The sequence below is a fragment of the Lissotriton helveticus genome, chromosome 7 (genome assembly GCF_964261635.1).
Source record: "Lissotriton helveticus chromosome 7, aLisHel1.1, whole genome shotgun sequence".
Taxonomy (NCBI): domain Eukaryota; kingdom Metazoa; phylum Chordata; class Amphibia; order Caudata; family Salamandridae; genus Lissotriton; species Lissotriton helveticus.
In genome coordinates, this window is record NC_136068.1 from 1084371160 (window position 1) to 1084398221 (window position 27062).

Here is a 27062-nt window from a genome sequence, read left to right on the forward strand (position 1 = left end):
ACCCTCTCACCCTCACACATCCTCTCACCCTCACACATCCTCTCACCCTCACACACCCTTTCACACTCACACCCCCTCACCCTCACACCCCTCACCCTCACACCCACACACCCTCACTCACCCTCTCACCCTGACACACCCTCTCACCCTGACACACCCTCTCACCCTCACACACCCTCTCACCCTCACACACCCTCTCACCCTCACACACCCTCTCACCATCACACACCCTCACACTCACACCCCCTCACCCTCACACACCCTCTAACCCTCACACACGGTCACCCTCACACCCCCTCACCCTCACACCCGCTCACCCTCACATACCCCCACCCCGACACCTTCACCCCTTAACCCTCACCCCCTCACCTTCAAACCCTCATCCTCACAATCCCACACCCTCACCCTCACAACTACACACCCTCACCTTCACACCCCTCACCCTCACACCCCCACACCCTCGCACCCCTCACCCTCACACACCCCCTCACCCTCACACACCCTCACACAACCTCACAACCCCTCACCCTCACACACCTTCACCCTCACACACCCTCACCTCACACACCCTCACCCTCACACCCCCTCACCCCCTCAACCCCCTCTCCCTCACACACCCTCACCCTCACTCACCCTCACACACCCTCACACACCCTCACTCACACCCCCTCACCCTCTCACCCTCACACCCCCTCACCCTCACACACCCTCACCCCCTCACCTTCACACACCCTCACCCCCTCACCCTCACACCCTCACACCCCCTCACCCTCACACCCTCTCACCTTCACACCCCCTCACACCCCCACACCCACCCTCACTCACACACCCTCACCCCCACACCCCCTCACCCTCTCACCCTCACACCCCCTCACCCTCACACACCCTCACCCCCTCACCTTCACACACCCTCACCCCCTCTCACCCTCTCACCCTCACACCCTCACACCCCCTCACCCTCACACCCTCTCACCTTCACACCCCCTCACACCCACCCTCACTCACACACCCTCACCCTCACACCCCCTCACCCTCATACACCCTCACCCTCATACCCCCTCACTCACCCTCACACACACTCACACCCCCTCACCAGCATAGCATAACAAAACATAGCATAGCATAACAAAACAAAGCATAGGATAGCAAACCAAAACATAGCATAACAAAACAAAACATAGCATAGCATAACACAACAAAGCATAGCATAGCATAACAAAACAAAACATAGCATAGCATAACAAAATATAGCATAACAAAACAAAGCATAGCATAACATAACAAAGCATAGCAAAACAAAACATAGCATATTAGAACAAAACATAGCATAGCATAATAAAACACAACAAAACATAGCATAACAAAACATAGCATAACATAAAATAAAACAAAGCATAGCATAACAAAACATCGCATAACAAAACATAGTAAAACACAACAAAACATAGCATAGCATAACAAAACACAACAAAACATAGCGTACATAACAAAACATAGCATTGCAAAGCATAGCAAAACATAGAGCATAACAAAACGCAAAACAATATAGCATAGCATAACAAAACAAAGTTTAGCATAGCATAACAAAATATAGAATAACAAAGCATAGCATAGCATAACAAAACATAGCATAACAAAACATAGCATAGCATAACAAAGCATAGCATAGCAAAACACAACAAAACATAGCATAGCATAACAAAACACAACAAAACATAGCATAGCATAACAAAAAGCATTGGATAGCAAAACTAAAAATAGCATAGCATAACAAAACAAAGCATAGGATAGCAAAACAAAACGTAGCATAGCATAACAAAACATAGCATAACATAACAAAACATAGCATAACAAAACACAACACATAGCATAACAAAACATAGCAAAACACAACAAAACATAGCACAGCTTAACAAAACACAACAAAACATAGCATAGCAAAACAAAACATATAATAGCATATCAAAACATAGCATACCAAACACAACAAAACATAGCATAGCAAAACAAAGAATAGCATAATAAAACACACCAAAACATAGCATACCATAACAAGGCATAGCATAGCATAACAAAGCATAGCATAGCAAAACATAGCATAGCATAACAAAACATAGCATAGCATAACAAAACACAGCATAGCATAACATAACAAACCAAAGAATAGGATAGCAAAGCATAGCATAACAAAACAAAACGTAGGATAGCAAAACAAAACATAGCATAGCATACAGCATCACTCCGCACTACCACAGCATCACTCAGGGCCACCACAACATCACAATGTGCTACCACAGCATCACTGGATGCCACAGCATCACTCGTTCGCCATCACAGCATCACTCAGCGCCACCACAGCATCAATCTGTGCAACCATTCAACAACACATGGTTCAAATATGTTCTCTCAATGTTTCAAGCTTGATTACAAATGTAACAAAAAGAAGTTAATATTTCACTTCTGTTCTTGGATTTACGTCACAATAAAATACACTGAACATAATCTTCACAAAAGTGATTTACAAAACTTTAAGCTATTCCCATTATAAATTACAATAACTTTTATTTAAGTATTCATTATTGAAATTTTTTTTAAAAGCCATTGTTTTTTTGTTTTTTTATATATATTTTTATTAATTATAACACAAGAGTAGAAATGTACACTTCGGGTATCATTGGTATAACATATTACAGTGGCGAACGGGCAGATGAAATAAAGAAATACAATCCAATTGTAGGCCTCTGGAAAGCATCAATACCAGCCGAAGCTGGGTCAAAACAATACAAGACAAATAATCATAAGCAAACATTATCAGAATCTGCCCACCAAGGATACAGGATATAAAATTAGACACTCGACACCCGAATATGCATAACAACAGGCTCAGGAGAATATGCCACATCTCTTGTGGAGAGGGGAAAAGGGAAAAGATAGGTCATAGAACAAAAGAAAGGAAAAAAAAAAAAAAAACACAACCCCCCACCCTGCACCCCTGCGGATGGCTACGACCTAACCCCACTAGCAGTGTGCCTGTCGCCCCCTAAACTACACCCCAAGGAAGGGAAAAGACGGAGGAGGAATATCTTACGACCCAATGCGGGCTCCCGGACTCCCCTCCCCCCGCCGCGAACAGATGTTCCCCACCATGGTACTAAGAGAGGTAAAGCAGACTTATAAGCAAACTGATGGAGAAATCACCAGGAGAGAAAATACCATCCCGCCCAGCCCCAGACATAACAGAGGCAGCAAATCCCATTGTCGAACACAGTCAGTACACCAAAGCCAAAAAAGAAGAATCCCATATGGCCCTCACTCCCACCGATACCACCCAGCAGTGTCAAAGGAAGTCTCTGTACAGAATTAAAACAGTCAAGTTCAACCCTGGCCTCTACGATCCATCACACAAACCCTCTCCAATAGGACCAGCACAATAGCAAAGGAGTCAGAACGTTGTAGAAAGGGGAGAAGATCTATATAGCATGAAAGGGTCAGAAGAGTCAATTCTCGAAGTCTATCAGGGATACGAAAGTCAATCCAATGAATATCGATGGAGGTCCCCAGAAACGAAGAAAGAAAAAAGTCCTGTGAGGGCGATGACTTTGCCGAGTTTGCTGGCTGGTTAGGGGCTCCAGTCGCGGGCCGCTGTAGTTGCGCAGATATAATAGGCGTCAGATTAGAACGATGCTCGGGGTTCTCCTCCCGGATAAAATCAAACTTTGCGGGGGTCACCATATGGTGCGGGTCTGACTCTGGGCTAGGGTCCGGTCTCGAACAAACAGTCTCGATGCGTACGGTTAGGTTGTGGAGAGCAGCCTCCATTTGCCAGTGAAGAGCCCCGATGGCGGCCATGACGGTCCCCAGCGTCGGTCTACACGCCGTCCGATCCATCTCCGCTTAATCGATGACAAAGCAGGTCATCAACCCCGGAGGTCGGCTACTCCGGGGAAACCAACTGGAGTGGGGTGGGCGAAGTCGACTGGCGACTGTCAGGCTGTGCGCTCGTTACACCGCCGCCAAGAGCGGGGGGCCCCCCCGCGGACCCCGAGGGCTGCAGCAGGGTCCCAGGAACCGGACCCCCACTCACCACGGCATCCACGTCTCGTCGCTGTCTAGCGAATATACGCAGGGACTCGAGACAACCACCAGGATCGAGAATTTGTGTCACTCCAATGAGACCGGACCCTGCCAGGTACCCGCGGCCGATGTTGTTCAACTGAAACCCGGCTGGGTCAGTACTCGAGGCCCCGGCTTACAGTCTGGAGAAGGCCCGAAAATGACAGACGGTGTAACTTCGTCAAAAAAGGTGATAAAGACTCCGGGATTGCGTTCCTGGACTCAGTGACGATTCGGACACACGGGAGTCTGGCGGGAGGTCAGGATTAAGTTCAGGATATATCCACCAGCGACGGAGGTCGACGGAGCCGGGAGCTTATGCGGCCATCTTGGTTGCTAGCGTAGCTCCTCCCCCTTAAAAGCCATTGTTATTTGTAATATCAATACATGTAAGTCACGTAAATACAACACATATTGCATTACAAATGCTATAGGTGTCACATTTGCGAAAGTTATAACTATTGGCATTGTAAATGACAATGCTATTAATTTCGCTATTTTAAAGAACAAAACATAAATAAAAAATGTGTCATTTACAATACCAATAGCTCAAACTTTCCTAATGCGAGACCTATTGCATTGCAAATGCTTGTCCTATTTACTCCTGGTTGGAACCGTTGGCAGCCAATCAGATTGCAGGCACGAGATCGGGAAGGTTCGTGGATCCTCTGCGGCCATATTTGTATATTTGAGAAATGTTTAAATTTCTCAGGAACTACTGAACGGATGTACACGGTTTAACAAAATGAGTGCTTTCTGGACCAAGAGCTACCTTTTTACAAATTTGGTGTAATTCCGTTCAGCAGTTCGTGCTTATGCCGTGTCTAGAGTTTCAAATGGAAATTAACATGGGGAAAATGCGATTTGGGACCCCCCCTTTTTCTCAGCCCCGCTCGATTAATCACCCCGAAATTTTCAAAACAGGAGCTGACCTGACCTTCCCATTAGTTTTGAAAATGTTACGAAGATTCGTCACACGGCGCCAAAGATATTGGCAAAAGAAAAAACGTTTTTTGAATAGAAACAAGGTACTAACTATAACTACCTACTGGCAACCTCCAGTAGGTAAAACAAATATTGACATAGCGACACCGCCACCATTGTCTCTAGTAACATCTTAGCAGCAAATTGTCATCCGGTGCAGCAGTACTTGTGCAGTAATGTGATGACACGGCTGTCCTCACCTGCACTGTCATGTTGCCTCATGCTTTGCTCTGCAACGAAGATAGTGCATTGAGTCTTCACTGCCACTGTGTGACTAGCCATCTGTGCAGACCAGAAACTCATATCCGAATATTAATGCTGTCTTCCTGTGGAATGTTGTAGCACAGAAAAAACGCTGAGGTGGTTAAGGTAGAATCTGAACATCTTATCATTATGGTTCAAAACTTGGAAGGAATCTATGTTACATGTATGGAATATATCTGCTTTAAACTCCTATTAACTTTGGGAGCTACCTACTTTTTTACATCTTTGAAAAAAAAAATGCATCTCCAATGGGGTTTAAGTAGACCCATCTGTGAGTATTTGGGATTAGGAGCCGTTTTCACTTCCAACTATTACTCCAGGGTCACTTATTGAGAGTATAGTCACTACTTCTGTTTTAGTTTGTTGTGATACTTTTTTGACATTTAAAGGATCATACCGCGACACATGTCATTCGTCATTACTTTACATTATGTCTAGCACACTCTGTATCCCATTCTTCATACTTACACCAGGTCAACCACCAATAGAGTGGAATGTATTGTATGAAGTGCTCCTAATTTATGTGGAAGTTTTAGAGGGAGACCAGGGCACACACCAGAGAAATCATTCCCTAATAAAGAACTGCTTGTGTGTGAGGCCGCACAAGATTCTGAACTGCTGCTTGCCTCAGAAAAGGCCTCACACTTGAATGCCTGTGAGACCGTGCCGTCAGAGAGCTCCTCAAAGATAAGACTGGAAAGTGACACCCTTATGGAATGCTTTAAGTTCTGTTCTAGGAAGCAAGGTTGCTATGAGTCAATCATAACATATGTTGCTACTCCAAGAACGTCACCAGATTATTGTGGCTTCAAGAATAATAATAAGCAAGTTCTTCGGGAGCAAATACCTATGAAAACTCACAGCAAAAAATATATTGAAAAGACATGGCAGGGTCTGACTTCATTATAAAAACAGGAATTGCATTGCCAAACAGTAGTGTTCAAGTGGAAATTTTTGGGGAGGAATGTAGAGGCTCTCGGAAAACTAAAGTTAAGGGAATTGGTAAGAGAAATAGTGGGCAAAGGTTTAGGAAGAAACATGATACTAACCCGAACCCTGAGCGACAGAACGATTTAACAGGCTATAGATGTGAGAGCACCAGCTGGTAACTCATACACGTGTCCCGCCTTTGAAGGATACCGCAAGAAATGTAGGAAGAACTTGTTAGCAGCGAGTGTACTGGCCGAAAAGGCAACATGATTTCTGACGTTTCTGAGGGAAATAAGGAAGATAACAGAGGCTTGAATCTCAGCGTTGTCAGTGTGGATATGGGAGGAAATTGCAAGGGTTTACCGAGATGGAAGTTTCTGATTAATGAGGCTGTTAGGCTGAGGGTCACCTTAGGTGGGCTCCTGTGCATGTTTTATGGAAAAATAAGAATCTGTTGCTCACTGATATGTGCCCAGAAGGGTACACTGGGAATAAAATAAGATCTTTGGAAATATTTAAAGACATGATCTTTGAGAAGTAAAGACTTATGGCAAAATATATATGTTGGAAAAGGGGTACCCCATCTCAGGCTGGCCACATCTGAAGGACATGAGAAGCAGATTAGATCATAGGACAAAACCTTCTGTGTAAGTTATTGACTCTAAGAATATTTGTGATCACACTGATAATGATAAGTATATTACTAGAGGAATAACTGGATCATATTTGATGGATCACTGTGAAATATCAAATGCAGAATATCCCATTATCGTACAGAAGCAAACATAATGCGATCCTAAATGATCTTTGAGCTAAAACATTATTAATAGGAAACAAAAGAATGGGTCCCTAGCTCCCATGTTACAGAGAAATAAATGTGTGCGAGCTGAACCCCAATATTCATCTGAACCTCAAAATGTAATCACCCCAATATTTTACCAAAATATTTAGTCTCCAGTTTCTCTAGCTGATCTAGAGGTAAGAAACTACATTCATCAGGAATGCACGATTTAGCAGAGTTAAACAGAATAAACTGTAGTACGCATAAATGACTGAGTTCTAGATTTAAAAAAAAAGCGACAAATGAATTTATTACAGAATAGTCAAAATGTGGTAGAGAGAAAATGCATGAAATGCCATGAAGGCTCAATTACAGAAGTATAGATAATGCAAAATCATAAAACTTAAAAATCCCTAGTTAGGCAGAACTTAATCAAAAATTCTATGTGTCACACTCATAAAGAGCATTGACAGTATCCCAATAGAAAGTTTAACCCCTTTGGTGCTCGGGACGGCCCCCAGCCATCATGCGTCACGGTGGGCATGTGCACACTACGGCTGGGGGCCGTCCGAATCCCGTCCTCTGTTTAAAACTCCTGCACAGCGTGAAAATTTGTGCCGCCTGCAAGGGGTTAAATCAAAGAGGAGCAGGGTAAGTCACTCATGAAACGAAAAAGAGTCCCAAAAGACAAAACCGAAAGGTTTTATAGACAAATCACAAAAGCTATTGATAGATTCTGCAAATTCAGCATGGTATGATCATGTTTAGAGTTGCACTGGTAAATCAGAAACAATAACTTAATTTTCTAAATCATTAGCAATAACCCATTTCTTAAGGTAAGACAAGTCTTCCATTTGCTTCAGCATCAATTGTATAGCACAAATTAAAATATTTTTTAAACAATGGCTCATAGAATTAGCATTACTACACTAACACTTCCAGCGGAAGTCTTAAAAATTATACTTTGAGCCCACGATGGAATCTCCATTCGCAATACATGTTTTCATACAATGTTGTATATCACTATTACATTGATGTAATTCACTTGATGCGCCGCAGAAACAAGGGGAGAGATGGTTTTCAATGGGACACTGATTGGGAGGGGGAATGAGCAGTAATAGGTTGAGTAGAACACCAGAAACTACATCTATTAAATAAATATTTGCAGATTACATGAGAATGTGTCATAACTATCCATAGCATTATTCACACTTCTAATTTACCATGGTAACGTGCTTCAATTACAATATCATTAGTGCATCCGTTATGAATCTATGCATCATTAAAAACACTAATTATCAAAAATAATTTCCACACGGCATTTGCAAATTTTTGCATATTTCGAAAAGTCTTCAGTACTTTTATAGTGAATATTCAAAGTTATCACAATATCCATAAAAGCACTCATGAATAAAGGCATTCGTCTTTCTTAACTATAACTTTTTTAGAGAACAAACGTACATTTTAAACATGCATATCTTGAAAAAGACTGATTTTCTATTTGTGAACAAAGAACCACCACCTTTGAAACGCTTGTGAATGCTTGGTGTGAAGTGTGGTTTATATATAGAGTAAGCTATAATGATTCTATTAAATTAGTCTTCCACCTGGCCACAGGTTGACATGTTTTTTTGCGCATGACAAGAGGGCAAGGAGGAGAAATATTGCTTTGTTGCTCAGTTCTTAATGCTCCCTTATTGTGACGTGTCATCCAGAGGAGGAGGAAGAAGAGGTGGTAAATCCGTGTGCCATATAGGTGGATTCTTCTAGCGTTATATATAGCACCCGTTGTGTCTTAATATTTCTTGGACCAATTGAAATCTGCCATTGATGCGATCTGGCCCATATTATTGGTGGGTGGGTCTCCTCAAGATGGGGGTATGGTATGGACTTTCATGCTGTGGTTGTCCTATGTAAGCAAAAGAAAGAAACAGGGGTTTTTGCTACACCGTCAATGTAGTGCTTTATTATGTGGCAACCACAGGCAAGTCTGTACCTTAAATGTGGAGAAATTGAACATGGACATGGTCAGGAATTAATGGGTAAACAGGGAATGAGACATGTTGCATTAATAATGTTGGTAGCTCTGAAAAAGATGTTTTGTGATTTTATGTTAAGTTCATGAAATCCTTTTACTTGGGAAGTATGAATGGTAAACAATCTGAAAAGGGATCCTGTGGAACACAATTTAAGGAAACAGAGAAGCATAAATGTCAGCCAGCATTTCAATATAAGGGCGTTTTTGGTTGGATGGTGCACCTGGATAATTCCTGAAGGAGCCACGTCCTATCCTTTTTTATTGACGAGAGCGAGAAGTGGGCACACACCATTGAATCGGCGTGTGCTTGACCGGCAGCATAGCTTCCTGCTGTTGCCTGTCATGGAGGCATGGATAGTCAGCCTGTATTACCATCTCAGTGTGTCGGATTCATTCTTTGTCCTTTCAGTGTGCCATTTAGAGCTCTCAGTCGATGCACATGGGAGTGGTCATGTGTCTACCTCTGCCAGATATGTTGGTACGGTGCACAAGGGAATTGTAGTCATTCTGGCAATAAGATGTTGAAGTTGCTTAGTGTGACCTATTTAAAAAAAAAATAGATTTTTGGTTTCAAGGAGTAGTTACATGAATATCTCCGCCGCTAGTGGTGGCACCGTGCTCATAGGGATTGAAACAAGGATTGAGAATTATGAGGAGAGGTGACATCACTGATTCTGCCGAATATAGCATTACAGTGCTCATAGGAACTGTAGTCAATCTATAAAAATGGAGTCTCATTTACCAAATGTGACCTGATTAGAAAATGTGTGTTGTGGAAGAAATGGTTTTGAAGGAATCTCTGCAGAATGTTGCATTTTTATCATAATGTGTTAAGATCTATTGGGAAGTGTGATCGTTAAATCTGTTTGCATGTTGCCACTGGAGTGCTTCTTGTCTTATGGGGCATGATGTTCAGGTAGTGTTATTTACTTAGTGGGAGGCTAAAATGTAAGAAATATGGTAACGCAAAATGAATCATGATATTATTGCATGTTACAATCAAGGTCTCCCTAAAACCTCAGGGTAATGTGAATCAGCAGGTCAGGTATGCAAGTGCTGAAATGGCTCACATCATATTCGTAAATGTAAGAAGACTGCACAAGCATCAGTAGATATTAAATTCAATCCAATATGGAGGCATGTGTTTGTGGTACAGGTGGAGGAGCAGAGGTAGAAACATCAACCTTAATGATTCAAATATTTTGTCTTTTTTTTTTTAAAAATTGGTCATGTTTCATTTAAAGGATCACCTCACTTTTAAGTGACAGGTCATCCAGATTTTCTCCTCTTGGTCCTGTCTTAACGTCTTCAAGAACCTTCCAGTTTAGTTGCTCCTCAAGGTGTTTTTCTTGTAGACAGTGTTTGACTAACGGAGCTGTCATCATCTTACACCGGATTCTAGACTTGTGTTGGCTGATCCCTTTTCAGACCTCTGGACTAGTTGTTCCAATGTAGAGTCTTTGTCATGGGCATATGTTCCTGTACATAACATTCTTATATTTACACTTCTAAATGTGTTATGTATGGCCTATTTATTTTTTGTTTTAGCAGAACCTGTTACCCTCATGGTTTGTTGTCAAACAGAGCAGCTTCTGCATGGCAGGAAACTCACGTAAAGTTCTCTGATGAACAGGTTCTGGTCCTCTGTATGCTCGAACTGGAAGATTATTCAAGCTGCTCTTTTTGTAAAGCCAAAAGTCGATGTTTCAGGTGCATTTCAATGTAGGTTGGAAATGCCAATTTTGAGTGATCTTCTAGAATATATTCATACTGGGACTGTATGTATGTAGTTGTGCATGTCAATGTTAGCTTTGTCTTTATTTTTCTTCTTCAAAAGAACCTCCCTTGGAGTGAATCATGCCTCTGCAAAAGTGTTGTATCAGATTTTTTCGTAACCTCGATCCATACTTTTTTTGGATAGATCGTCTGAATGTTTGAAATAGCTTTATTTGTTATACCAATCTGCCTGATTTTCAGGCATTACACATATGGAAGGGTGCCCCCTTAGGCTTCTTTGAAGGAAGCGGTCATATCTTAAAAGACTGTTCCTTTTAGTGTATTTGTATACAGGGAGGTTATCAACAACTTGTATTGTTTTTTCATCCAAAACGTCTAAAAAACACAAATTCATGTGAATTATGTGCTATAAAGAATCTCTCCTGAGGCGGAAGCCGGGAGAAGGAGCTATCATGCTGCACTTTTTAAAATTGAACTGTCACCTGTTTATTTGTGTTTTTAAAACTGAGCACACCGCCTGAAGCACTTTTGGGGCAGATGCCCGAACTCCACTCTGACGCACAGTCGATATAAACGCTGTTGCAAATCCGAAGGAAAACAAACCCGAGCTGCCGCCATCGCAGGCGTGCACCCTGGCCACGCCCCTTCGAGGCCACGCCCCCTACCCTTTTCAATAAAATGTGCATCGGCCGGAAGCGCAGCGGGAGCGCCGTTTGCGCGCCGAAGGCGCGCCTAAGGCAAGCCCGTCTGCACCCGTCTGCGCCTGCCCCTCGCCTAGCACCTGTCCCCCTGCCCCTTGCTCCCAACCCATCACCTGGACCAGGAACAAACTTCTTACTCTTAGACAAGGCGCTTGCACACCCACGGTCTGCTGCTGCACTTTGGATTTGGAAAAATCCTCTTTTAACTGCGCTCAGTGTAACTATTCTATTCCCATGATGCGGAAACGGGATCCGCAAGCTCGGTTACCTGCTAAACCGAGGCCTTCGTCTAGTCTAAAGGCAGCTCTAGTAAATTGTCGCTCCCTACCCGCGCACTCAGCGGACATATGGCTCTTGCTAGATACACATAAATGGGACGTACTTTTTCTTACAGAAACGTGGCTTAAAGATTCCTCAAAACCAGATATATACTTGGCCATCCCCACTGGCTATCACCTATTGGGAGTTAATCGTGCCAATTCCAAACCTGGAGGAGGCCTTGCTGTTATTGCTAAATCCCACTTTACCATTAATATAAAAAAATACCTAACCTGGGGCTCATTGAAGCTATGTATCTCACAATAATGGACTCCGCCTCCACAATCTTTGCTGGCATCCTGGTTTACAACCCTCCCTCCGCTTCTTCCGCATCCCTTAGCGCCCTGCTACATTCAATTGCAGATTTTTCCCTTAAGCACTCGTATTTTACAGTGCTGGGAGACTTCAATCTTCACGTTGACAATCCCGCCTGTACCCAAGCCTCATTTCTGCTCGAAACTTTACAGGGCTTGACCCTGTCTCAGCTTATTAAGGGTCCGACCCATAAAGCAGGTCACACGCTTGATCTTATTTTTTCCAACCACCCTGGCATCTCTTCTTCCCCCCCCTTACCCCTCACGTGGTCAGACCACTTCCTCCTCCCTTTTGAATTCAGCACCCCCTCCATGCCCCCCCCTCCTCCATGAACAGAGATATAGGACGCAAATGGTCCAAAGTTACCAGTGAGGCCATTAAGCCCTGTTTGGATTATCATTTTAATCCTTTGGAAGACCTGGACAAGGAAACAGCGAGATTTAACTCTGCCCTCTCTTCTGCACTAGATATTATTTCCCCCCTGGCCCCTATGACTTCCTTCAGATCTCGCCCATCTGCTCCTTGGTTCTCCCCCACACTGAGAGAAGAAAAAAGCAGATGCAAACAGCTGGAACGAAAGTGGCGCAAGTCTTACGACCCTACCAGCAAATCAGCCTACAAAACGGCATTAAATAAATTTCAAAAACTTAAGAGGTCCATAATGAGAGCTTACTTCTCAAAACTTATCCAACAGGCGGAGAATTCCTCAAAAACTCTCTTCACAATCGTTAAGGATTTTGTGAAACCGACTGCATTGAAAGCCCATTGTATTCCCACTCAAGGTCTCTGTAACGGACTATCCGATTTTTTTCCAGGAAAAAATCATCAAACTCTCGTCTTCCTTTGAGCCCGTACCTTCCAGTCTCCAGCCAGGGCCATCAGACACCCAGCTCTGTTCATTTAATTCCTTTGCTGAGCTGACCTCTGATTCAGCCCTGTCACTTTTAAACCAGGTGAAGACTGGATCTCCTCTGGACCCAGTTCCGGCGAAAATGATGGTCAATCTGGCCCCTGTTTTAATCAACCCTCTCCTCGCTATATGGAACTCTTCTCTGAATCATGGCCATTTCCCTTCAGTTTGGAAACATGCCAGGCTGCTCCCTGTCTTAAAAAAACCAGATGCAGAACCCCTCCCAATTCAACAATTACCGTCCCATCTCCCTTCTGCCTAAACCTGCCAAAATTCTGGAGAAAGTGGTCCAGAAACAACTGGCCCTCTATCTAGAAACTAACCAGCTGCTGCATGATTCACAGTCCGGTTTTAGAACTGGATACAGTACTGAGACTGCTCTGCTAGAGGTATCGGAGACGATTAGGGAATCGGTGGACAGGGGCGAGGAGGCCATGCTGGTCCTCCTAGACCTGTCCGCTGCATTCGATACTGTGTCTCATGATATCCTGGTGACTAGGTTGCAGCAGTTGGGGATTGGAGGCACAGCCCTGGCCTGGATCAAGTCATTTCTCTCAGGGAGATCTCAAAGGGTACTCCTCCGTCCTTTTGAGTCAGAAGACAAACCCCTTCTTTGTGGGGTGCCTCAGGGCTCTGCCTTGAGCCCTCTTTTGTTTAACGCGTATGTGGGCCCTCTTGCCAGGGTAGTCGAATCGTGGGGAGTCAAGGTGGTCTCTTATGCTGATGATACCCAGCTCGTTTTTTCTTTTAGAGACCATTCTGACTCACATTTTTCCAACTTTCGTAACTGCCTTGGCAACATCTGCACCTGGATGGCTTCTAGTCATCTGGCCCTAAATACAGACAAAACCGAGGTGCTTTTCTTTAGTCAGAAACCCACCCCCCCAGCCAACCTGTGGTGGCCTACTGTGCTGAACCCCCCTCCCAATCCAGTAGAGTCAGCCCGTAATCTCGGCTTCCTTTTTGATAACACCTTGTCCTGCAAAGCCCAGGTTAACAAAGTCACCGCAGCTTGCTTTGGCAAAATGCGCATGATCAGGAAGATCTTCCCTTACCTTCCCCAGACTTCCCGCAAAACAATCGTCCACGCTCTCATTACGGCACATCTGGACTACGCCAACAGCCTATATGCTGGAGCCCCCCTCTATCTCATTGACCGATTGCAAATCGTTCAAAATGCGGCTGCTAGGCTTATTGGAAACATCCCTGCCCGCAACTCAGTCAAAGCTTATCGTAAAGATTTACACTGGCTCCCTATTGCTCGCAGAGTTCAGTATAAAATCCTTACCCTTGCCTTTCGAGCCATTCATGGAATTGGCCCATCCTACCTGAGCCAAAGACTCAAACTATCTAAGTTTGAAAGAAACCTAAGGTCCAATAACCTACGCTTACTGGTTGTTCCCAGATTCAGGCTAGCCCGGAGTGGTGGCAGAACGTTCGGTGTGACGGCGGCTAAATTCTGGAACGACCTCCCTTTGAACCTTAGGCTCATCGAGTCTGAGCAGATTTTCAGACGCAAATTAAAAACCTGGCTGTTCACCCAACCTTGAGTGGGAGGGCTTCTGCTACAATGGGCTGGAAGGCAGGACCCTGGTATACTCCTCTGGTGATATTCTTGCTCTCTCAGCGCCGGGACACCCCCGACGGGGGTAGCTGCGCGCTTTATAATCTTCTTAAATAAATAATAATAATATATTGAACTTGATGTCTGGATATTTTGTGTTTAACCAAAATAAAAATTGGTTCAGTTCTTTAATAGTTGCATAGCGGATGCAAAAAACATAGTCAATTCTCAACAATATGAAGATCATTTCAAAGTATGGGTTATTATTGAAGATGCATTTCTCTATTTGCTTTCGGACATTAAAAGAATAGCTACTTCTGGGGTGAATGAGCCGCCCTTTGCAATTTCTTTCGTTTACAAGAAGAATTCACCATTTGCGAGAAACTGAGTTGTTGGTTGATTGGGGTATGAGCCCTGGTCAAGCAACAGCCACAATCCTTTGCAGTGTGAACCACAAACAGTCACTAAATTAACCAATGCTTAAAACTGGGTAGCTTGGCACACAAGCAGTCAGGCTTAACTTAGAGGCAATGTGTAAAGTATTTATGCAGCACCCAAACAGTAATAAAGTGACAACACATGCAAGAAAAATCCCAAACCAAGGGGCCGATTATGATGACGGACGGACCTGAGTCCGTCCGCCACCATAGAGTAGGAGGGACCATCCGCAGGGGCTGCGGCGGTCCCTCCGTGCAGATTAGGATGTGACTGCCAGGGTGGCGGTCACATCCTCAATCTTTAACATTGCGGCGGGTGCAGCTTCAAGCTGCACCCGCCGCAATGTTAAAAATGCATACATTGCATTTGTATGCAGCAAGCGGCAGGCACCGCGCGGTGCCTGCCGATTACTGCATACAAATGCAGGGTGGTACCATAGGTACCCCCCATGTGCACCCCCCACCCCCCTTCACCCAGGGGGCCCGCAACGGGCCCCCGCAGTGAAGCTCCGTATGCTTTTCCATGGCGTAAAACCCGCCGTGGAAAAGCATTTCTTTTCGGGCATCCTAATTTGGTTGACGGTGTCCAAGAGACACCGTCACCATATTAGTGCTTTTCCGCCGCGGTTGTAAGCCAACCGCGGCGGAAAAGCTGCGGACGGAAACCAGGACCCACCAGCCATCCTAATGTGGCGGTGGGTCTTTGGTGGGTCCGCAGAGGATTTTCCGCATCCTCCGGGCCGGCGGTGGCTTCCGCCGGCCCGGAGGATGCGGAAAATCCTCCATCATAATCGGCCCCCAAGTTAGAAAAATAGGTTACAAATTTAATAAAGTATTTGAGACCAAAATGACAAAAATCCAATCAGTAAAACAGAGGTATTTATTTTTAAGTTATCAAAGAAAAATAGCTCCAAAAAGCAATACTTACCAACAAAAGCTATCTGGTCGCGTTGGTCTGGTAGAAAGTCAAAGTTCAAACTGACTGCGATGCAGCGCCGGCCAGCTGCAGTGACCAGACTGGGCCCGCTGTGTAAATGTACCTTAGTCCGGGTTGCATCGAGGATCCTGTTGATGAGGATGATGTGAAGCAAAGAGAGGGCGATGTAATGGTCCTGATCATGGAGTAGTGGCGATGCGTCAGCTTCGGCTGAGGGTGTTGATGCGATGTGTAGTTTTAATGTCATCGTCGAGCATATCATCGACGGAGATGTGAAGACTTTGTTTAGTAGAGCATTGTGCAGTGGTTGTTGCGAAGGTGGAGCGGTGTCTATAAGTCATGCAGCAGCAGCAATGCACTGGTTCTGGTCAACGCAACTGGGGAAATGCAACGGTTTCGGTTTGCGCATTGATGGCGATGTGTAAGGTGCTGACCCACACAGTGATGACGATGCAGAGGTTCTGTTCTCCTCATTGGTGGTAATGCATTGGTTCTGCTGAGTAAGCACCATAGGCCCATTTTCAAGGGTCCAGGACTGGGGTGGCACGACTTGGCAGGGTAGACTTACAGATGGCAGAGTCCAGGTGCAGAATCAGGGTAGTTGGATGTCTTTTATGTCCTTGAGACTTAAAATCAGGAGGCCAGTCCACTAGCCCTTGGAGTCAGTATGAGTTCTGTGGGTCAAGTGATGCTGGTACAAACCTTCTCACCCTGTCTAGGAGGGCTGCAGGTCAACACAGTAAAAAAAGCAGTTCTTCCAATAGTTCACTCGGGCCCTGGCATACCCGCAGCACAACCCTTTGTATACCAACCAATAGAAATGGGATGGCGACATCGGACGGGCCCTAACGCAAAAGGAATGGGAAAGGGTCTTAGCGTATCCATGCAAACTCTCCCGGAATGCCAAATTCCAATACACTCAGCATAACATTCTACATAGGGCATATCTCACTCTGGCGCGCTTACATTGCATCTATGGTACTACCTCAAACTGCCCAAGATGTGGAACACATGACACTGATATGGCTCATGTTCTGGAACTGCCAGGTGGTGGCGACGGTGTGGCGGGACGTCACAGACACATTGACAGATATTATGAGGTGGGAGGGGATGTGCTCTATAAAAAGTGGAATACTGGGACTTTTCAAACATAGAGCATTGGGAAGCCAACCAATCATTTTCTAGACTTAGCTCTGCTGCTCGTATGGAGATTTATTGCGATGCATTGGAAGACTAGCAGTCTACCAGGGTTGCAGTACTGGCGTGCAGCCACTTTCAAATGGGGAAAGGCTGAATTTGTGGCCCTCCAGGGAGAGAAAGCCTGTGGCTTTTGCAGAATCGTCTTTGCAATTGAATGAGACACAATTCTACACTGTTTGCAAATACTTGCTGAAGAGTCACAGTCAGAATAACCCCTCGGCTGTCTAGTCAATTATTGTGCGCACTTGCTATTCCGCCTGTATCCAGAACTACCTCCCCCTATACATGAATTGATACACGTGGTACATCAAGACTGAAAGTAAATCTGTTGTACATCTCCATTCTGTAAAATGTATTTCAGGGTTTGGGGTTCACCCCATTTGCCTACAAAGTAATTGCATCCTAGTAGCTTCTTTTATGACCTGGCAGTTCATGTAGTTCTTTTACTTACACACTGTTTGAACGAATGCCTCCTGTTGTACCAAGCAGCAGCCCAGCAGAGTGGCAGTCCTTCAGCAGGACAGCAGTCCGTCTTCCTGGCAGAGTACCCACAGGTCCAGAAGTGTACTGATGTGGTAGGATCTGAGGTCCAGTTCTTATACCCAATGGTGCCTTTGAAGTGGGGGAGACCTTTAAGAAGGGAATGTGACGTGCACAGTGGTCCTCCCTTTCTGCCCTGGGTCTAGACTCACAACAGGGGGGTATGCAGTCCTTTATGTGGGGGCAGGACACAGCCTATTCAGGTGTAAGAGTGAGGCAGTGACCAGCTCCTCCCTCCCATTTTCCCAGGATGGCACTCCAGGCCAAGCTCCTATTGTATGTGTCTGTCTAGGGGGACAGCACAAAGTCCATCTGTCACTCTCTCAAAACGTGTATCAGAGACAGGCTGCAGGTACACAGGGCTAAGAGCAGGAAAATGCCAACTTTCTAAAAGTACATAAAGACCATGTTCCTGGAGGAGTTATTTAAAGAATACTTATCAGTTCGTAGGTCAATGTATCACAGTACTGTAATTAAAATCAAAAGTACAATTTTCAACGTGCAACCAAACAATACCTGCATTAACAATAATTGAAACTTCAGGCGTGCTAGCAAGAAAAGTTGTATTTTCTTATATTCTTATTTTACAGTATCATAAACAATCACTTTACAATGTACAGTGTAAAGCATACAGCTTGGACACATCAATATAACAACACTGTCCCTCTCCACGTGGTCTGATAACACACTTTATAAACATATTCTCAAAAAGATCATAGGGGAGTGATATATCCTTCTAACTATGTATGTTCACAGATCTAAAGTCCAGTTGGAGTTATTCCTTTCTATTTAAAATTTTCAAAAGGACTAGTATCCATAACAGCACTATAAATGGCGTTAGAGTGGAGGGATTGTCGACGTTTCAGTCTCTTATGGCCAACAGGTGCCAGACTCTTATGGCCAACAGGTGCCAGAGATCATCATCAGGGCACAGTATTGAACTACCCAACAGCGGGACACACCCCTGAACAACCTCTTGTTAGAAAATCAATGCCAATTACACCATTGAGCTTCGTAATATCAAACCAATATCTCGAGCCGTATAACTTAATCAAGAACTTGTTTCAAAATGCATTTGCCATAGTCCAAATCGCGGCACACATTCATTCCAATTCTACGGTGTAATTGGGGTTCGCCATAGAGACCAAAATGTCAAAGATCCCTCCTCTCTAATACCCTTTGTGCCTTTTCTCTTTTTCAGAACTAGAGATTGGTAACTTATAATGCTTTGTCTTGGGGTAAGTTTGTATAGAGCGAAACAACACCTAATGAAACAAGCATTTATGTAGACAAGTCCAAACGGGTGCTTTCAATCTTCTTGATAAAGCCAAAAGATTGAGCCAGTTGTATCATTTCCTTGGGTCACCGTATTGGTTATTTCTCTACAGATCTCAGGAAATGTACATCTCGCTATTGACCTATAAAAAAGAATCCCATTTGGATATCCACTTCCAACTATGCATGAAATGTTGTCAACTTTGCTAGAAGTAGCAGTGTTCTCTAAACTGAACCTCATGAGTGCCTAAGATCAAAGTTTACTGGAGGATGAATCAAAACATAGTAGAGCATTTGTACTGCAGCTTGCCATTACAAGGGCATGCTTCTTGAGTTTGCAAGCACTGCGTCTGTCTTTCAGCAGTAATGGAGGAAATACTAGAGGGAGTGGATAGCGCTGCTGCCTTCCCAAATGATGTTTCCATGTGTAGCTTCCGACCTCCTCTCCCTGGTAGCATGTAAATGAATCACGCCACACACGGAGCTTGGTATTACACGTCTTTATTCTCTAGAGTGTAACTGTTAACTGCCACATTCTGCATCATTAATGTTATTGACCACACCCACTCACTTCTGTCACTAAACTACGTAGTACGTTAGGAAGCAGAGGGGTCCCAGGCTCTATAATGCACAAGGCACTACACCGTGTTTGGCAAGGATTGAGGATAACTTTGAAATAGTACTACCGACTCTGTCAGACATGGTCTAGCACTGAAACTTGAGAAGTGTTAATTTGAATATGATACGGTTGAATATTTGGACCATGCTATCTCCAAAGATGGGAGAAGGCATAGGAGGAGCCACGTAGAAGCAATTATTGATACTTAAAGCAGTGTATCCACAGAACGGTTAATTTCCTTTTTTGGGGATTCACAGAGATTTAATCTAAGTTTATCCCGTCCTTCTGCTAACATTGAACACTTGATGCTGCTCTTACACAGATGTTAAATTTGAGCAGGAGATGGGGCAAGGGAAAGCTTTCAGATTACAAAAAGAAGAAATTGTAAGTGCATCCTGTTTCAAAGCATTTGTTATGGATAGGCAATGTATTGTGGCGGTCAGTGCCAGCAACTGTGTTTTTTGTGTCCATTTTACAACAACGTGATAGAGAGAGTGGACTGTGGCATATGGAACAAGAATAAAATGGGCAGGGCTGGACTAAGGAGCCATCGGTAGGCCTGGCAAAAATACTCCAACCAGCCCCACGTCCTTCCTCTCCTCAGGCAACCTCTCTATTCCCATCACTCCATTCTCTTCCTTCTTCTCTCCTCTCTGATTGCTTTCTCTCTGCCTTCCCCTCCCTCTCTTTCTTGAATCCTCCCCATGTCTACTGTAATTAACATCAGAGAGCTGTGGAAAGTAACAGAGGCCCCAGGAAGCAGCCCTCGTCTTTCAAAAACTGCCTTCAAGGAAGGGCTCCAGCCCACCAGGGAATGCCCAGTGGAATAAAGACAATACTCTGTAATCTTCATGAGCAATTGAACATTTACAGTTGTTTTTCTCTAGGAAAATGTATACTTAGTTAGGATTAGTGATTTAGGGTTGCCTGGTGGATGTTTGGTGGGGATGTCATTAATGATCAGGACTGGGATCGTGCTTGGAATGGAAATCCTGTTTTTCGAAGAGTCAAAGAGCACACTACTATGGAGTGACCAAAGAAAATGAATCTGCAGGATGAACTAAATTCCTCAGTCAAGATTCAAGAAGAATTGGTATTGGGATAGTGTACTCTTACGAGGAGGTAGAAGGTAGTTGTGCTAACATTTCTAAGAAATTACATCATTAAAATGAGGAATGCAGCACATCTATGCATGGTATTAAATGGGAAATATGTGAATACATGTTTTAGGGTTGGACCACATGGTCAATAAGTGGGTAAAATAGTACAGACTTTGTGACAGAAGCTATACGTCTGCCAAAGTTTGTGTAGTACATGCCAAGCCTCTGTGTATTTTGGTGAGGCCATGGAAGAAATTGGAATTGGACGTATGTGACCCATTCCACATTCCCTTAAGGAGAAGTTCTTATGTCATGGTCCTGTTGAACTCATATTCCGAGTGGGCAGAATGAAAAATTCTGAAGAAATTGACCTCTGAGTTAGCCATCGTTTCATGATGTCAAGCTTTTGTGCAGAGGGACTTCCAAAATACTTGGTATCTTGTAATGGGCCACAGTTTAACAGTGCTACCTTTGTTTTAAGTGTTAAGCCAGAACAGGTATTCAGCACAAAATAATAGTTTGGTGCCACCCATAAGTAAATGAGCAGGTGGAATGATTGAATCAAATGATCAAGGAAGCAATTTAATTAGCGGTTAATGGAGGAATCAATTGGAGTAAGGTGCTAAAAGCAACGCTACTTTGTTGTAGAATCTCACCAATCTTGGTTCAACCCATTTGAGCTTTTCAGGTGACACAACTCTCGATCCTTACTGCTCCCTGGTGGTTGAAAGACTAGTTTGGAATTTTGCTGTATCTGTGTGACTCTAAGGCAGAGGTCTTCAAACTTTATTGCTTTGAGCCCGCTTACGCAAGATGTTTTGAAGTCGGGCCCCCCTACAAACTTTTATGAGAAGGATTGGGGGAGCAGTAGAACAGGGCTGAGCACAGGGGGCAAGACGTATGAAATCCTTTCAGTGGTACTTTTTCTGTAGCTCATAGTCCTCAATGAATATGAGCTTTATAAAACAGTAAATACATTGAACAAAACCAGCAAATGACCCAAAAATACTGCTCCCTATAATTGGGGTGTTGTGAGCCCCTCGCACTCCTGGGCCGCAGTTCAAAGGCACCTGCTGCACCAATGATAACTGAGGCCCTGAGTAGCAGGCTATCACCTCTGCCGCTTTCACATCTTCCCCACATTGCGTGACCATCATGCCAACCTTGCAACAGGCTCTCAGTCCATTTCAAGAAAAAAAGGAGCTCCCACATGATATTCCTCTTTTTTCTGCAAGGGTGCCCTAATTCTAAATATGACAATAAGTCCTCATGACCCCTTTTCAAAGTGTCAGCACCGTGGACTGCTGCACCTGCTTCACTAATGATAGCCCGCTTTTCATGGCTGAAGCTATATCTGTTGACATTTGGTAAAACATGGCTCCCATCTTTCCACATACCCTCCCTGCCATCTCTCTGATGGTAAACTAAGGTGCCTCCTCTGTTTCAATTTCCCCCTCCCTTGAGCCATTGCTCAGAGGCTGAAAGCAGCACTGACATAGCAAGTGTGCATTGGACCTTAATGCACCCCAAGAAGGGTGGTAAAACTGCCATGATTGGGGTTTACTTGGTTCCTAATGCCAGAGGGCCCTCGTGCCTCTCTACCTGCAGCTCCAATAATACTTTCTGCCCTCGAGTGTTAATAAAAGCAGGAAGGGTGACTCTGGCTCTAATGCTTGCAAGGACCATGGGCCCCACAGCACCTTTTTTTATTTTTTTATTTTATTTATTGGTGTAAGATGTTCTTTGCACTTTTCATCACACACAGAAGAAGGAGAAGCATAAACAGTGCATCCGCCTACATCCGCAAAGGGCCGGCTACATGCATACAAAATTAAGACCATCAGTATTAGTAGTACACGGCCCATCAGCCGACATCCAGCGGACCGGCGGCGTGTTGTCTGATAGCACCCATTTATATATCAGTGCTGTACTCGCTCACTTACACAGCAGTAATCTTACATTTTCAATTTTTTGCTTAACCGAAACAAACTGAACAGTATATTCCCCAACTTATAGTTCTCCCCCTGCTATAGTCTCTCTGCATCACAGCATCCTCCCTCCTCAGTACCATCATTACATAAATTGTTCGCTCCGAGTAGTCAGCGTCAGACGTACATGTCACTCAATCTCCGCCTCTGATTCAGACTCACCATGTGCTAGTAAATACTCCAGTAAGTACCCCCAATAGTCTTTGGATCTAGAGCTGCCTGGCAGCTCTTCCTCATATGTGGTGAGCGTGTCTCGACAATAGACCATATCCTGTATCCAGCTCTTTACATCAGGGGCCCTCCTGCTGTTCCAGTGCATAGACACCCTTCTCTTAGCCAACAGTAGCGCAATAGCACAAAATTTGCGTTTCAATGCTCTAAGTTGCGGAACAATGCCCAACAGACAGATCTTCGCGTCGCACAGCATGGTAGTCCCAAGCATAGTGTACAATATTTGTACGACTTGTTCCCAATATCCCGCCACCTTACGACAGTGCCGCGTTAGATGCATGAAGTCCGCATCTTCTTGTTTACACCTGCAACATTTTGAATCTTCCCTCAAGCCATATTTATACAATCTCTGAGGCGTGTGATACACCTGATGCAAATACTTATAATGTATGATTTTCAAGTTCCCGTTTGATGTCAGCATACCCGTGAGCACACAGGAGGAATCCCATTCTACATCTGTGAGGGGTTCTGCCAGCCCAGCGCTCCATTTGTCCCTAGCCTTGTGTGTATCCGCCCCCACTGCCTCTTGTACATTCGCATATAGTTTGGAGACTAGGTGAGACGCTGTGGGTGTAGTGAGGAGTAGTTGAAGGGGTGCAAGGGTAGGAGGTTCCTCCGGATGTGTCGGGTAGTGTTCCCGAAGTGCTCTTTGTAGCCTATAGTAGTTGAAACTGAAAAGTGGAGACGGGTTCGTGATGTATTGTAGCTTGTCTAGCGTCAGGAATACCCCACCATCGTACAGGTCCCCAAGCGTGTCTATTCCCGCTCGTTTGAACAGATCCATGCCGACCTGCTCCTGCGTTACCGAAAGAGCCGGGTGATGTGCCAGTGGAAGTGATGGTGCATATAGCGGTAGGCTGTTTGTTGCTTTGCCTATCAGCCGCCATGCCTCCGAAGTAGTATTAACTGGATTAATGTCACGGACATGTTGTTTAGTGCGTTTGTGTGTCAGTATATTGGCCAGTGGGATTGGGTCTGTGTCGGCTGCTTCCACGGCCACATGTGTCAAGAAGGGCACCTCGTGGTACCAGAAATGTGCGTACTGCGCTTGCGCGCATAAGTAATATAAGTAGAAGTCTGGCACCCTGAAGCCCCCCCTAGCATACGGCAGTGTCATGGTGCGTAATTCCATCCTCGCCTGCTTCCCCGCCCACAGCAAATTAAGGACCAGCGTTTTTATATTACGGAATACAACTGCCGGCGGTTTTATAGGGATATTGTTAAATAGGTACAGAAACTTCGGCAGAAGCACCATTTTTACAATCGCCGCTCTGTCCGCTAACGACAGTGGAAGTCTGTTCCATCTCTTTATCTTGTCTTCTAGGGATGATATGGTCCGCCCGTAATTCGTTCTTATCACCAATTCCGGGTCTCTGTGGAACCATATGCCCAGATATTTCGTGGGTTCCTCCTGCCACTCTAGTGGATAGTCTAATTTGGTCGGGCCAGTACTGTCTGTTAGGGATAGGACAAGGGATTTATCCCAGTTGATCTGCAACCCGGATTGTTGGCCAAATTTTATGTACTCTCGTAGGAGTGGATTGAGGTGTTGTTCAGGATTTTATACATATAGCACCATGTCATCCGCGTATAACGAGATATGTATGGGTCTGGAGGGCATTTGAATCGCCGAATAGTGGTGATGCTGTCGGATTTTACATGCTAGCGGCTCAAGCACCAACGCGAAAAGCATCGGCGAGAGCGGGCACCCTTGTCGAGTGCCTCTGCATATTTGAATAGGTTCTGATATGTACCTGTTTACTCTGATGCGTGCCGTCAAGTTTGAGTATAGCATCGCTATCCACCCCAGAAATATCAGCGGAAAGCCCATACGCACCAGTACTGCTTGGATAAAGGGCCAGCCGATTGTGTCAAATGCTTTAGCTGCGTCTAGCAGCACTGCCACAGCTTTTGTCTCCGGTGCCAGGTAGTGAGCTAAACCAAACAGTGTACGGGTGTTATGTGTGGTGGCCCTGTCGGGGATAAATCCAGACTGATCCGGCCTGATCAACAACGTCATAAGTGGTTTTAACCTGTCCGCTAGCAGACTGGCTATGATTTTAGTGTCCACATTTAGTAATGAAAGGGGGCGGTATGAATCGCATTTATCTACCTCTTTACCCGGTTTCAATAACGTGATGAGAAGTGCTTCCCTCAGAGATGCTGGCAGCATCTGGGCTTCATGCGCCGCCCCGTATAGCCGTACCAAATGTGGAGCGAGTAGGTCGGCGTACTTTTTATAGAATTCCGTTGCGAAGCCGTCCGGCCCCGGTGCTTTGTTATTAGGTCTAATGGTGTCGGTAACCTCTTCCACTGTAACCGGGCGTTCTAAATATTTCCTGTGCCCTTCAGCCAGCCACGCCATTTCTATATCCTCCATATATTGCAGTAATTCTTCCTGTGTTGGTGTTGGGCGTGCCTTATAAAGTGTGCCGTATGTATTCATAAATTCTTGCAATATCCCCTTGGTGTCTGTGATCACCTCCCCAGTGTTTGTACAGATGGATGCTATATGTTGAGGCGCTCTACCTGCGCATATCTTCGCGGCCAGTTCCCTTCCCGGCCTACCTCCTTCCCCATATCTCCTCGCTGTAGCACGCTTTGTCACATAGTTAAGTTCAGCCGTCGCGAACTCATTGTATTCTGTTAATAGTGCTTGAATTTCCCCCAATACAGCAGTGTCTCCTGTCTGGGTGTATGCCTGCTCCAATGTTTGAATGGCCTTCTCTCGTGTGTGTATTTGTTGTCGGATATCTTTGAGGATGCCCGAGGTTGTACTGATACAGACCCCCCCGAATCGTGGCCTTAAAGGCCTCCCATAATAAACCAGGGTCCTCAGTGGTCGGGCCGTTGAGATCAAAGTAATCTACTATTGCCCTATGAATTGTGTCAACATATATGGGGTCCTGCAGTGCAGTTGCGTTGAAGCGCCAAGTGAAGGGTGGTGGGACGTAATATGGTATGGCAATGTCCAACATTACGGGACCGTGATCCGATAGTGTCCGTGGTAAGTGTTTGATATCCTGAACCCATGGGAGTACCTCCTGTGTGCCCAGCCAGTAGTCTAGCCTAGACCAACTGTTGTTCGCCGCATTTATGTGTGTCGCTATTGTCAACCCTGGGTTGCGTGTCCTCCAGAGATCTAACCCCACAGCACCTTTTTCATAGTAAGGGAGACATAATTGTGGGACAGTGGCCACTTAGTCCCTTGCCTCAGTACCTGTGCACTAAGGATTGTGATGGTCCTTTTAAAAATAAATTAAAAAGCCCCTATTACCACAACCTTCCTAGGGGGCATCTCTGTGAGGAAGTTGTCTCTGTACATTTGTCAATTTTAAAAAATGAGCCCCCACATAGTGCCTCCTCTTCTGGGCCATATCTTGGACACTACCCACAGATCTTGTTCCTTTTGTGTTTCTCCTCTGCCATTACTAATTCATTATGACGTGCATATTGACAGTGCTTTCTGTCACAGGCTGGGACTCCATAGCACTATAAATTCACTATCAAGTCAAATGTCTGTGCCTATCTGTGGAGGGGGGGAAGGATGGGGGAGGAAACAGAAAGACAACAACCCCCCCCCTCCAACAGTGATCACATTAACTGACTGGGATGTCAAATTTGACACAATAAGATTATTTATGTTTTTTTGGTAGTTTTATATAGCACAAATTTGACCCAAGACATCACAGCACTTTACATGAGCACAAATTACATCGTACAAGGTCGCATTCGTTTGTAGGTATGGGAGATTAAGTGATTTGCCCAGAATAACAGGATGTTTAACTTGCATTTATTTTTTATTTCATTGTGTGTGGGCTACTTTATTGCCTTGTACGTGCATATAAAATCCTTACAGAATAGTTTGCTCTTCTTAGCCACCTTTTTGACCCTGCCACCCAGCTCAGTGACCCAAGTCCCCATAGCACAGTTTCTATACTTTACACCTCAAGTCTGTATGTAAATGAAAGCGGCCTGGAAATGAGTCAAATAAAGAAGGCCACACTTCCAGGTGATCTTCATTTACCCTTCTTTGCTGAGGCATTTTGCCCTTGGGAAAGCAGTCAGGGACCCGCAGGG